Below are 14,096 nucleotides of genomic sequence, written 5' to 3' on the forward strand. Positions count from 1 at the left end.
ATTGTGTGTGGACAGGTGTCTTTTATACAGGTAACGAGTTCAAACAGGTGCAGTTAATACAGGTAATGAGTGGAGAACAGGAGGGCTTCTTAAAGAAAAACTAACAGGTCTGTGAGAGCCGGAATTCTTACTGGTTGGTAGGTGATCAAATACTTATGTCATGCAATAAAATGCAAATTAATTATTTAAAAATCATACAATGTGATTTTCTGGATTTTTGTTTTAGATTCCGTCTCTCACAGTTGAAGTGTACCTATGATAAAAATTACAGACCTCTACATGCTTTGTAAGTAGGAAAACCTGCAAAATCGGCAGTGTATCAAATACTTGTTCTCCCCACTGTAGCAGCGCCTCGTATCGGCCGGGCTAGAGTGGGCATCGAGCCAGGTGCCATGAAGCCGGCTCAGCGCAGCTGGTCTCCAGTGCGTCTCCTCGGGCCGGGGTACATGGCACCAGCCCTACGCATGGTGTCCCCGGTTCGCCAGCACAGCCCAGTGCGGGCTATTCCACCTCGCCGCACTGGCCTGGCTACGGGGAGCATTCAGCCAGGTAGGGTTGGGCAGGCTCGGTGCTCGAGACCTCCAGTGAGCCTCCACGGTCCGGTCTATCCGGTACCTCCTCCACGTACCAGACCTCCGGTGGCAGCCCCACGCACCAGGCTGTCTGTTTCATTCCTCCAGGTGCTCCCGTCTGTCCAGCGCCGCCTGAGTCTCCCTCTTGTCCAGCGCCGCCTGAGTCTCCCTCCTGTACAGCGCCGCCTGAGCCGCCCTCCTGTCCAGCGCCGCCTGAGCCGCCCTCCTGTCCAGCGCCACCCTCCTGTCCAGCGCCGCCTGAGCCGCCCTCCTGTCCAGCGCCGCCTGAGCCGCCCTCCTGTCCTGAGCCGCCCGTCTGTCCTGAGCCGCCCGTCTGTCCTGAGTCGCCTGAGCCGCCCGTCTGTCCTGAGTCGCCTGAGCCGTCCGTCAGCCAGGAGCCGCCAGAGCCGTCCGTCAGCCAGGAGCCGCCAGAGCCGTCCGTCAGCCAGGAGCCGCCAGAGCCGTCCGTCAGCCAGGAGCTGCCCTTCAGTCCGGAGCTGCCTCTCAGTCCGGAGCTGCCCCTCAGTCCGGAGCTGCCCCTCAGTCCGGAGCTGCCCCTCAGTCCGGTGCTGCCCTTCAGTCTGGAGCTGCCCTTCAGTCCAGTGGGGTCATTTATTAGGGTCCCCAGTCCAAGGTCTCAAGATGCCACTGAAGCGGAGTAAGACTATGGTGGAGTGGGCTCCACGTCCCGTGCCAGAGCCGCCACCGCGGACAGATGCCCACCCAGACCCTCCCCTATAGGTTCAGGTTTTGCGGCCGGAGTCCGCACCTTGGGGGGCGGGGTGGTACTGTCACGTTCTGACCTTAGTTCTTTTGTTATTTCTTTGTTTTAGTATGGTCAGGGCGTGAGTTGGGTGGGTTATCTATGTTCGTTGTTCTATGTTGGTTTTTGCGTTTGGCCTGGTATGATTATCAAGCAGAGGCAGGTGTCGTTAGTTGTCTCTGATTGAGAATCATACTTAGGTAGCCGTTTTCCACCTGTGTTTAGTAGGTGTTTATTTTCTGTCTTTGTGTATGTCACCAGACAGGACTGTTTCGTTTCGTGTCATTCTCGTTTATCGTTAGTTTTGTTGTTTTGTTCGAGTTTCGAGTTTCGTTTTCATTAAAAGGCATAATGAATACTTACCACGCTGCACCTTGGTCCTCCGATCCTTCCTACTACTCCTCCTCAGAAGAGGAGGAAGATGAGCGTTACACTTCCCACACATTTCTGGGAATGGTGCAGGATAGTTGCTTGGCTTTGGAACATTCTAGTGGAAGCCGTAGGAAGTGAAAACTCATCCATATCTCGCTGTAATTTCATTGAGAGCTTGGTTTTAAATCTAGCAGCCTCAGATAAAATCCAAACAGGAAGTGGAACTTCTCAGGTTTTTGCCTGCCATATGAGTTCTGTTATACTCACAGACATAATTCAAACATTTTTAGAAACTTCAGAGTGTTTTCTATCCAATACTACTAATAATATGCATATATTAGCAACTATGACTGAGGAGCAGGCCGTTTACTCTGGGCACCTCTGTGCACCTTTCATCCAAGCTACTCAATACTGCCCTTGCAGCCATAAGAAGTTAAACCTATGTAAAATATGTTTTGTTTTCTGAATTTTTATAATGAGTATTTCTGTATTTGAACTTGGCGCCCAGCAGTTTCACTGGCTGTTGAAGAGGTGGGACGCTACCGTCTCACGTGCCCAAGAGAGGTTAATATTGAGGAATATTTCACTTTCCCTTTTCATTGGAGTAATAACATGAATTTGTGCATGAAGCATGAGTTTTTCTATCAGCTGGAAGACGGTGTCCCTTTTTGGTCAGTATCAGCAGATAAAAGGGAGAGCGGAGGGATGTTGAGAGGCGGACTCTCAGTCTGCTGCTCTCTCCCTCCACTGAGACTAACCATCAGATGCAGGCACCAGCAGCCCAGTAAAACTAAAATAAAAAGCTAATTATTTAAATGTAAGCTCACTCAGCTGTGCCTCACAAGTACTACAACAACTGATCTATTACCGGTGTTATTATATAGCATACTTCAAATATAAAAATTGCCCAAACAACAATGCATTGGCAGGGCAATTCAAGCAAAGCCAATATGCTGTGATGTATTGGGCCTATAGCACAAACCTCATTGCTACAGTACTGTTTTAATAGATTAATGTTGCATATACTTTCGTTTTTTAAAGTATGTAACAAAAAAATCTGTGTAGTAGATCTCGGCTTGCATTTTGAGAAAGTGATCTTGCCTCAGAAAAGGTTGGTGACCACTGAGCTAGGCCATGCTGGTCAGATCAGATTGATCAGCTAGGCCATGCTGGTCAGACCAGCTCCACCAGCATCTGACCAGCGCTGACCAACATAGACCAGAATGGACCAGCTTGAAATGTATGCTGGTCTATGCTGTTTTTTACAGCAGGCTATTCCTAGATGGATCTTTTGTGACTGCTGCAAAATGTCAAAGTGAAAAAACAAACTAATGACTGGTTTGTCATGAGAAGAGGCGGGTTTAGCATTTAAACTACGTCATACTGCCCAGAGAGAGAGGGAAAAGGAGACAAGAGAAAGAGCGTGAGAGAGAGAGAGATGACTGCTCAGAAAGAGAGAGAAAAGACAAAAAAGGATTTAGATAGAGAAAGGCAGAGGTGAAATGGCATTGATTATTGTTTATAGCAGATGTGTCTATGAAAGGGCACAAATTGAATTAACTCTCTCACAGCCAATCAAAGGAGATGTGGCACTCACAGGGAGAAGCTAAGCTCTGGATGCTAGCTGATAGATGAACGAAGAGACAAAGCCTTCGATAGCCAGCCTAGCGTGCATGGGAAATGCCACACACACACATGCTCGGGCAGGATTCAAAATTAGTGTGTTTCTGTAAGCTTCAAATTAAATGCTGCCAAACACTGTTGTACACACTGTAATTCAGCAAGTGTATCTATCTCTACATGCAAACACATCTAAATACAGTACATCCACAGTATAATCTACAGGGGCCATACAAGTGTAAGGAAACATAGAATGAGTTCCTCACCCTGCAGCTAAGCAGCTCAGTGGCCGACTTCACTGGCAGTTTGTTACCTCTGATCTCTCAGCAGTGATAACAGCTGGCAGGAGCAACATCTGCGCTTATTTCCCACCCATCGATCTGTCAACTTGTTCTACCTGGGAAGTGGCACATACCATCTAGCATACAGTGCATTATCCTTAAGAGGATCTGTCAGGGCCAGAGGCTAGAGGTTAATTCTGATGCAGCATGACGGATACTGACTGGAGAGCTTAAGATGTAAACCTCTGATGTCCAGAAGGCAAGCTAGTAGACTAGTATTTACCCACAGTATTTTCCCACTTGCTTACCTTCAAGGCCCACTGATATTTATAGCTATTTTTGATCAGTTAAAATTAATACACATATGTATTTCATTTTTTAATGAAGGAGTGTTCCAGCTGGTACATTTGGTACCTTGGAAGTTGTGGGACTGTACATTTTCGGTTTCCCATTGGTTCTAGGAATGAAGCCATACGTTTCCTGACTGGAAAAACGGCAAGTCTTTTAAATGTTCTGAGAACGGTAGTGAACATTTTGCCTGTTCTGGAAATGTACATTTTTAGGTTGCAGGGAGGTTCTGAGAATTCTTTGGGGAAATTCTAGGTTATTTTAAGGTAATTACATAACGTTCTGAGAACATAGCGTTCTGAGAATATTTTTGAATAACTTCCTTAAAACTTTTACTTAATGTTTCAACAAGACGTTTAATAACACTGCTATTTTAGTTTGGGTTCATTTGCTTTGGCATTACTCATGCAAACACCATTTTTTACTGTGTAATGTTTTTTTAACAAAAAAACATTTTCTATTCAAACGTACCATATTTTAAAGGAAACAAGCACTCATTAGGATCATGTGTGGCCAATTAGTGGGTGCGACCAGCACACCCGAACACACTTAACAAGATAGAAGATAGAGATCTGTTGAAGCTGAGAACAGAATGTATCGGTCTTTAAATAATATTCTTAGAACATTCTTTGAACATTACTAATATTTGCTTGTGGTTTTAATGGAAGGTTTCTTAATTTTCTAGAACCTGGAGGAAACCAGTAGAAAACTTTATGCTGAAGTACTGCAATTCCCACAGAAGAATGTTGTTTTCAACGACCTCGTAACTATTTGAGAGCATTACCAAAATGTATATAAAATTTAACCATGTTTGAACTTTTAGGAAACATTCTGTTAAAGTCCATATTGGATTTCAATATATGGCAAATAGAAATCAAATCAAACTTAATTTGTCACATGTGCCTAATACAACAAGTGTAGACCTTACTGTAAAATGCTTACTTACAAGCCCTTAAAGTACATTTGGTTCCTTGAAAGTTGTGGGAATCTTTTAAGCTCTTGATTCTCTCCAGACCTGACTGCCCTTGACCAGAACAAAAACATCCCGTGGCCTTCTGCATTAGCATCGAACAGCCGCCGTGATATGCAACTTTTCAGGGAAGTTAGGAACAAATATACACAGTTAGGAAAGCTAAGGCAAGATTTTTCAAGCAGAAATTTGCATCCTGTAGCACAAACTCAAAAAAGTTCTGGGACACTGTAAAGTCCATGGAGAATAAGAGCACCTCCTCCCAGCTGTCCATTGCACTGAGGCTAGGAGAGACTGTTACCACCAAAAATCCACTATAATTGGGAATTTCAAAAAGCATTTTTCTACGACTGGCCATACTTTCCACCTGGCTACCCCTACACCGGTCAACAGCCCTGCACCCCCCACAGCAACTTGCCCAAGCATCCCCCATTTCTCCTTCACCAAAATCCAGATAGCTGATATTCTGAAAGAGCTGCAAAATCTGGACCACTACAAATCAGCCGGGCTAGACAATCTGGACTCTCTCTTTATAAAATTATCTGCAGAAATTGTTGCAACCCCTGTTACTAGCCTGTTCAAACTCTTTCGTATTGTCTGAGATTCCCATAGATTGGAAAGCTGCCGCGGTCATCCCCCTCTTCAAAGGGGAGACACTCTAGACCCAAACTGCTACAGACCTATATCCATTCTACCCTGCCTTCTAAGGTCTTCGAAAGCCAAGTTAACAAACAGATTACCGACCATTTCGAATCCCACCGTACCTTCTCTGCTATGCAATCTGGTTTCAGAGCTGGTCATGGGTGCACCTCAGCCACGCTCAAGGTCCTAAATGATATCATAACCGCCATCGATATGAGACATTACTGTGCAGCCGTATTCATCGACATGGCTAAGGCTTTCGACTCTGTCAATCACAACATTCTTATTGGCAGACTAAACAGACTTGGTTTCTCAAATTATTGCCTCGCCTGGTTCACCAACTACTTCTCTGATATAGTTCAGTATGTCAAATCGGAGGGCCTGTTGTCCGGACCTCTGGCAGTCTCTATGGGGGTGCCACAGGGTTCAATTCTCGGGCCGACTCTCTTCTCTGTATACATCAATGATGTCATTGCTGCTGGTGATTCTCTGATCCACCTCTACGCAGACGACACCATTCTGTATACCTCTGGCCCTTCTTTGGACACTGTGTTAACTAACCTCCAGATGAGCTTCAATGCCATACAACTCTCCTTCCGTGGCCTACAACTGCTCTTAAATGCAAGTAAAACTAAATGCATGCTCTTCAACCAATCACTGCCCGCACCTGCCCGCCCGTCCAGCATCACTACTCTGGACGGTTCTGACTTAGAATATGTGGACATCTACAAATACCTAGGTGTCTGGTTAGACTGTAAACTCTCCTTCCAAACTCACATTAAACATCTCCAATCCAAAGTTTAATCTAGAATTGGCTTCCTATTTCGCAACAAAGCATCCTTCACTCATGCTGCCAAACATACCCTCGTACAACTGACCATCTTACCGATCCTAGACTTCGGCGATGTCATTTACAAAATAGCCTCCAACACTCTACTCAACAAATTGGATGCAGTCTACCACAGTGCCATCCGTTTTGTCACCAAAGCCCCATATACAACCCACCACTGCGACCTGTACACTCTCGTTGGCTGGCCCTCGCATCATACTTGTTGCCAAACCCACTGGCTCCAGGTCATCTACAAGTCTCTGCTAGGTAAAGCCCCGCCTTATCTCAGCTCACTGGTCACCATAGCAGCACCCACCCGTAGCATGCGCTCCAGCAGGTATATCTCACTGGTCACCCCCAAAGCCAATTCTTCCTTCGGCCACCTCTCCTTCCAGTTCTCTGCAGAAATGACTGGAACGAACTGCAAAAATCACTAAAGCTGGAGACTCTTACCTCCCTCACTAGATTTAAGCACCAGCTGTCAGAGCAGCTCACGATCACTGCACCTGTACAGAGCTCATCTGCAAACATCCAATCTACCTCATCTCCATACTGTATTTATTTATTTATCTTGTTCCTTTGCACCCCAGTATATCTACTTGCACATTGATCTTCTGCACATTCTACCATTCCAGTGTTTAATTGCTATATTGTAATTACTTCGCCACCATGGTCTATTTTTTGCCTGACCTCTCTTATCCTACCTCATTTGCATATGCTGTACATAGATTTTTCTACTGTATTATTGATTGTATGTTTGTTTATTCCATGTACAACTCTGTGTTGTTGTATGTGTCGAACTGCTTTGCTTTATCTTGGCCAGGTCACAGTTGCAAATGAGAACATGGCTACCTGGTTAAATAAAGGTGAAATAAAAAGACTATGTACAGATAATAAACACAGAGCAGCAGCAGTGTAATAGGGGAGGGGGGGGGGGGGGGGGCAATGCTTTGCTTTAGCCTGGGTAGCCATTTGATTAGATGTTCAGGAGTCTTATGGCTTGGTGGTAGAAAATGTTTAGAAGCCTCTTGGACATAGGCTTCCGGCAAGGGCTCCGGTACCGCTTGCCGTGTGGTAGCAAAGAGAACAATCTATGACTAGGCTGGCTGGAGTCTTTGATAATTTTTAGGGCCTTCCTCTGACACCGCCTGGTATAGAGGTCCTGGATGGCAAGAAGCTTGGCCCAGTACACACTACCATATATAGTGCCTTGCGGTCGGAGGCCGAGCAGTTGCTATACCAGGCAGTGATGCAACCAGTCAGGATGCTCTCAATGGTGCAGCTGTAGAACCTTTTGAGGATCTGTGAACCCATGACAAATCTTTTCAGCCTCCTGAGAGGGAATAGGTTTTGTCGTGCCCTCTTCACGACTGTCTTGGTGTGCTTGGCCCATGATATTTTGTAGGTGATGTGGACACCACGGAACTTGAAGCTCTCAACCTGCTCCACTACAGCCCCGTCGATGAGAATTGGGGCGTGCTCGGTCGTCCTTTTCCTGTAGTTCACAATCATCTCCTTTGTCTTGATCACGTTGAGGGAAAGGTTGTTGATCTGGCACCACACAGCCAGGTCTCTGACCTCCTCCCTATAGGCTGTCTCATCGTTGTCGGTGATCAGGCCTACCACTGTTGTGTCATCGGCAAACGTAACGATGGTGTTGGAGTCGTGCCTGGCCATGCAGTCATGCGTGAACACGGAGTTCAGGAGGGGACTGAGCATGCAACCCTGAGGGGCCCCCGTATTGAGGATCAGTGTGGCGGATGTGTTGTTACCTACCCTTACCACCTGGGGGCAGCCCATCAGGAAGTCCAGGATCCAGTTGCAAAGGGAGGAGTTTAGTCCCAGGGTCCTTAGCTTAGAGATGAGCTTTGTGGGCACAATGGTGTTGAACGCTGAGCTGTAGTCAATGATTAGCATTCTCACATACATGTTCCTATTGATCTGGTGTCAAAGGGCAGTGTGGAGTGCAATAGAGATTGCATAAGCTGTGAATCTGTTGGGGCAGTATGCAAATTGGAGTGGGTCTAGGGTATCTGGGATAATGGTGTTGGTGTGAGCCATGACCAGCCTTTCAGAGCACTTCATGGCTACATACGTGAGTGCTACGGGTCAGTAGTCATTTAGGAAGGTTACCTTAGTGTTCTTGGGCACAGGGACTATGGTGGTATGCTTAAAACATGTTGATATTACAGACTCAGACAGGTAGAGGTTGAAAATGTTAGTGAAAGCACCTGCCAGTTGGTCAGCACATGCTTTGAGTACACGTCCTGACAATCCATCTGGCCCTGTGGCTTTGTGAATGTTGACCTGTTTAAAGGTCTTGTTCACATCGGCTACGGAGAGCACGTTCACACAGTCGTCCAGAACAGCTGATGCTCTCACGCATGTTACAGTGTTACTTGCCTTGAAACGAGCATAGAAGTAATTTAGCTCGTCTGGTAGGCTCGTGTCACTGGGCAGCTCGTGGCTGTGCTTCCCTTCGCAGTCTAATAGTCTGGAAGCCCTGCCACATCCGACGAGCGTTGAATCGTTCTACACCGGCTCTAATCTTAGTCTTGTATTGACGTTTTTACTATTTGATGGTTCGTCGGAGGGCATAACGGGATTTCTTATAAGCTTCCGGGTTAGAGTCCCGCTCCTTGAAAGCGGAAGCTCTACCCTTTAGCTCAGTGCGGATGTTGCCTGTAATCCATGGCTTCTAGTTGGGGTATGTACATACGGTCACTGTGGGGACAACGTCATCGATGCACTTGTTGATAAAGCCAGTGACTGATGTGGTGTACTCCTCAATGCCATCGGAAGAATCCCGGAATATATTCCAGTCTGTGCTAGCAAAACAGTCCTGTAGCTTAGCATTTGCTTCATTTTACCACTTTCTTATTGACCGAGTCACTGGTGCTTCCTCCTTTAGTTTTTGTTTGTAAGCAGGAATCAGGAGAATAGATTTATGGTCAGATTTGCCAAATGGAGGGCGAGGGAGAGCTTTGTACGTGTTTCTGTGTGTGGAGTAAAGGTGGTCAAGAGTTTTTTTCCCTCTGGTTGCACGTTTAACATGCTGGTAGAAATTCGGTAAAACTGATGAGTTTTCCTACATTAAAGTCCCCCGCCACTAGGAGCGCCACCTCTGGGTGAGCGTTTTTCTCTTTACTTATGGCCATATACAGCTCATTGAGTGCGGTCTTAGTGACACCATCGGTTTGTGGTGGTATGTAGACAGCTACGAAAGATGAAAACTCTCTTGGTAAATAGTGTGGCCTACAGCTTATCATGAGATACTCTACCTCAGGCGAGCAAAACCTCGACACTTCCATTTCATGCACCAACTGTTTTTTACAAATATACATAGACCGCCACGCCTTGTCTTACCTTGTCTATCCTGCTGAAAAAGCTGAAAACATGCTATGTTATTCATGTCATCATTCAGCCATGACTCGGTGAAACATAAGATATTACCGTTTTTAAATGTCCTGTTGGTAGAATATACGTGATCGTAGTTCGTCTATTTTTTTTATCGATTGATTGTACGTTGGCTAATAGTACCGATAGTAAAGGTAGATTACCCTCTCGGCGACGGATCTTTACAAGGCACCTGGATATTCGTCCACGATACCTTTGTCTCTTTCTCCTGCGAATTAAGGGGATGAGGGCCTTGTCGGGCATCTGAAGTAGATCCTTCCCGTCCGACTCGTTGAAGAAAAAGTATTCCTCCAGTATGGGGTGAGTAATCTCTGTCCTGATAATAAAAAAAGCTATTTTCGGTCATAAGACAGGGTGGCAGAAAGATTATGTACAAAATAACGCGAAAAAACATACACAATAGCACAATTGGTTACGGGATCGTAAAACAGCAGCCATCTCCTTCGACGCCATCTGAATACTTTACATAAGTATTCCGACCCTTTACTCAGTACATTGTTTAAGCACCTTTGTCAGCGACTACAGCCTCGAGTCTTCTACAAGATGGCACACCTGTGGGTGCAAAAACTATTTGTGCATCTCTAATAATTTGATATCAATGAGATGGGCACATGTAGTACAGTGGTTCATCCTGTAAATGTTGCATCATACTGCAGTACACCTTGCCGGGTTGCCACAAAATTCTATGGCACATTTATTTAATTGTCAGCCACTGTTGCCATTAATGCTAGTTTGACCACCAGATGGTATCTTTGAGAAGCATTTCATTATTGGCTGTACTAGAGAATTTCGAACTTTTTTTGTAAGAACATAGTAAATGGGATTAATTTGATTAATATTAAGGTGTTTCTATTTCAAGAAAAAATGAAAAAACGAAACCCTCAGGGTTTCCATTAGGAAAATATGGTGCTGTACAACATAATTATCGGGAGTAGGCTACACTACTAAGAGCATTCCCACACCCTAATTGTAGTCTAACCAATACCCAAACGGAGATTCAGTGAAACTAAAAATCTCATTGATTTATCAAGACCAGTCCCCATGCTTGTCTCAGAGCAGCACAAAACGGTGCTGAAATAGTTGACCACACGTGGGTAGGCTATTGCTTCAAATCTTATTGCTTCTAACTTCAATTTGCTTTTTAAATAAATAAGACCTACACCACTTTTAACAGCATATTACTCAACACTAATCAGACTCTTGTCACCTATGGTAGGCCTACAGTATATCCAAAAATATTTTTTTCAATGACATGACTCTCTGCCAATAACTACATTTAGAGGATTGGAGGATTCTAAATTAATATCTAAGGGGCATTTTTCGTAAGGGCAAATCTGACCTGTGAGAATATCTAAGGGGCTTTTATATAATTCTAAATTAATAATAAATCGCTTTGTTTAAAAATAATATTTTAGAGATTATTTTGTTTTCAAATAACCTAAAGTGAGCAAGAAAAAGCCCATTCTTGAACATGGGGTGAGACAATCTCACTAATCTGTAAATAAAGACAGTTTGTTATTTAGAATTATTTATTTCTGTTTTCAGAGGGAGAGAAACCAAAAGCCCACCGTCGCCTCATGGGTCTCCCAGTCGCGGCCGGCACAGGTATCAAACCAGCATCTGTAGCAATGCAGTTTGCACAGCGATGCAGTGTCTTATACTTTAATGCTGATCAATTGCTTTGCACAAAATATCTATTATCCTGCTAATAGCCCATAATGGCGTTGTACAATGTGACCAGTCGGGAGTAGGCTACAGTACTACAATAAGAGCAAAAAAATCCAAACATTTCCACACCCTAATTGTAGTCTAAGTTTCTCTTACAATAAAAACCTTAGTGTAACAACAGTTTTACTAAGTAATACTGACGAGTAGAAACAAAAACATAAGTGTATTTTTTCGGGTGCGCGTGCAGGACAGAGGAATAGCAATTCTTACACTATTGTTCTAAATTGAATCACCTTCTTCATCCTCATCATTCAGTTCATTTAAATTCAAGTCGTGCACAACTATCAGTTTCTATCTGGTTTATGTCGCCCATTCATTGTGGGACCCAAAAGCATAATCAGTGCTCTAACTACCACTTGCGCTGGTCTGGAGCAATGTAGCAGTGACGCAGGGTATCGTACTAATCCACAAATTACCTCTAAATCATGCGGTATAACCTCAAAACGTTCAGTTGAGCAACCACTGTAGTTACAGTTGACTCATATCTGTCTCAATAATTAGTGATGGTTACAGTGGCTTGCGAAAGTGTTCAACCACTTGGCATTTTTCCTATTTTGTTGCCTTAGTACCTGGAATTAAAATAGATTTTTGGGGGATTCGTATCATTTGATTTACACAACATGCCTACCACTTTCAAGATGCAATATATGTTTTATTGTGACACAAACAAGAAATAAGACAACACCTGAAAACTTGAGCGTACATAACTATTCACATCCCACCCAAAGTCAATACTTTGTAGAGCCACCTGTCACGTTCGTCATAACGATGAGACCAAGGCGCAGCGTGATTGGAATACATTCTTCCTTTATAATCAAACGAAGAACACTTAAACAAACTAACAAAACAACAAAAAGAACGTGAAGCTATAAACAGCTAGTGCTGACATGCAACTACACATAGACAACTACCCACAAATACAGGTGGGAAAAGGCTACCTAAGTATGGTTCTCAATCAGAGACAACGATAGACAGCTGCCTCTGATTGAGAACCACACCCGGCCAAACACACAGAAATTCAAATCATAAAAAAAGGAACATAGAATGCCCACCCAAATCACACCCTGACCAAACAAAAAGAGACATAAAAATCTCTCTACGGTCAGGGCGTGACACCACTTTTTGCAACAAATTACAGCTGCAAGTCTCCTGGGGTATGTCTGTATAAGCTTGACACATCTAGCCACTGGGATTTTTGCCCATTCTTCAAGGCAAAACTGCTCCAGCTCCTTCAAGTTGGATGGGTTCCGCTGGTGTACAGCAATCTTTAAGTCATACCACAGATTCTCAATTGGATTGAGGTCTGGGATTTGACTAGGCCATTCCAAGACATTTAAATGTTTCCCCTTAAACCACTCGAGTGTTGCTTTAACAGTATGCTTAGGGTCATTGTCCTGCAGGAAGGTGAACCTCCATCCCAGTCTCAAATCTCTGGAAGACAAACAGGTTTCCCTCAAGAATGTCCCTGTGTTTAGCACCATACATCATTCCTTCAATTCTGACCAGTTTGCCAGTCCCTGCCGGTGAAAAACATCCCCACAGCATGATGCTGCCACCACCATGCGTCACTGTGGGTATGGTGTTCTCGGGGTGATGAGAAGTGTTGGGTTTGCGCCAGACATAGCGTTTTCCTTGATGGCAAAAAGCTACATTTTAGTCTCGTCTGACCAGAGTACCTTCTTCCATATGTTTGGGGAGTCTCCCACATGCCTTTTGGCGAACACCAAACGTGTTTGCTTATTTTTTTCTTTAAGCAACAGCTTTTTTCTGGCCACTCTTCTGTAAAGCCCAGCTCTGTGGAGTGTACACCTTAAAGTGGTCCTATGGACAGATACTCCAAGCTCCGCTGTGGAGCTTTGCAGCTCATTCAGGGTTACCTTTGGTCTCTTTGTTGCCTCTCTGATTAATGCCCTCCTTGCCTGGTCCGTGAGTTTTGGTGGGCAGCCATCTCTTGGCAGGTTTGTTGTGGTGCCATATTCTTTCAATTTTTTAATAATGGATTTAATGATCCTACGTGGGATGTTCAAAGTTTCTGATATTTTTTTATAACCCAACCCTGATCTGTCCCTGACCTGTTTGGAGAGCTCCTTGGTCTTCATGATGCCGCTTACTTGGTGGCGCCCCTTGCTTAGTGGTGTTGGAGACTCTTGGGCCTTTCAGAACAGGTGTATAGATACTGAGATCATGTGACAGATCATGTGACACTTAGATTGCACACAGATGGACTTTATTTAACTAATTATGTGACTTCTGAAGGTAATTGGTTGCACCAGATCATATTTAGGGGCTTCATAGCAAAGGGGGTGAATACATATGCACGACCACTTTTCAGTTAAAAAAAAATGTATGTCCATTACATGAAATACAAATAAAAATCAATTTCAATTACAGCTTGTAATGCAACAAAATAGGAAAAACGCCAATTGGGATGAATACTTTTGCAAGGCACTTTTTTTTGCAAGTTTTTTGCAAGGTATATGTAACCTATATTGAGCTGCGTAAGTAATGTCTTCCTGAAGGAAAATAAACATCATAAATAAATCAATGAATCAAT

General features: G+C 44.2%; 1 protein-coding gene across 2 annotated transcripts in view; it reads right to left on the bottom strand.

The window, feature by feature from the left end:
* Positions 1-14,096, bottom strand: part of slc4a3 (solute carrier family 4 member 3) — a 108,777-nt gene that overhangs the window by 70,110 nt on the left and 24,571 nt on the right. The gene's annotated exons all lie outside the window — the stretch shown is intronic.

The sequence above is a fragment of the Salvelinus alpinus genome, chromosome 14 (genome assembly GCF_045679555.1).
Source record: "Salvelinus alpinus chromosome 14, SLU_Salpinus.1, whole genome shotgun sequence".
Taxonomy (NCBI): Eukaryota; Metazoa; Chordata; class Actinopteri; order Salmoniformes; family Salmonidae; genus Salvelinus; species Salvelinus alpinus.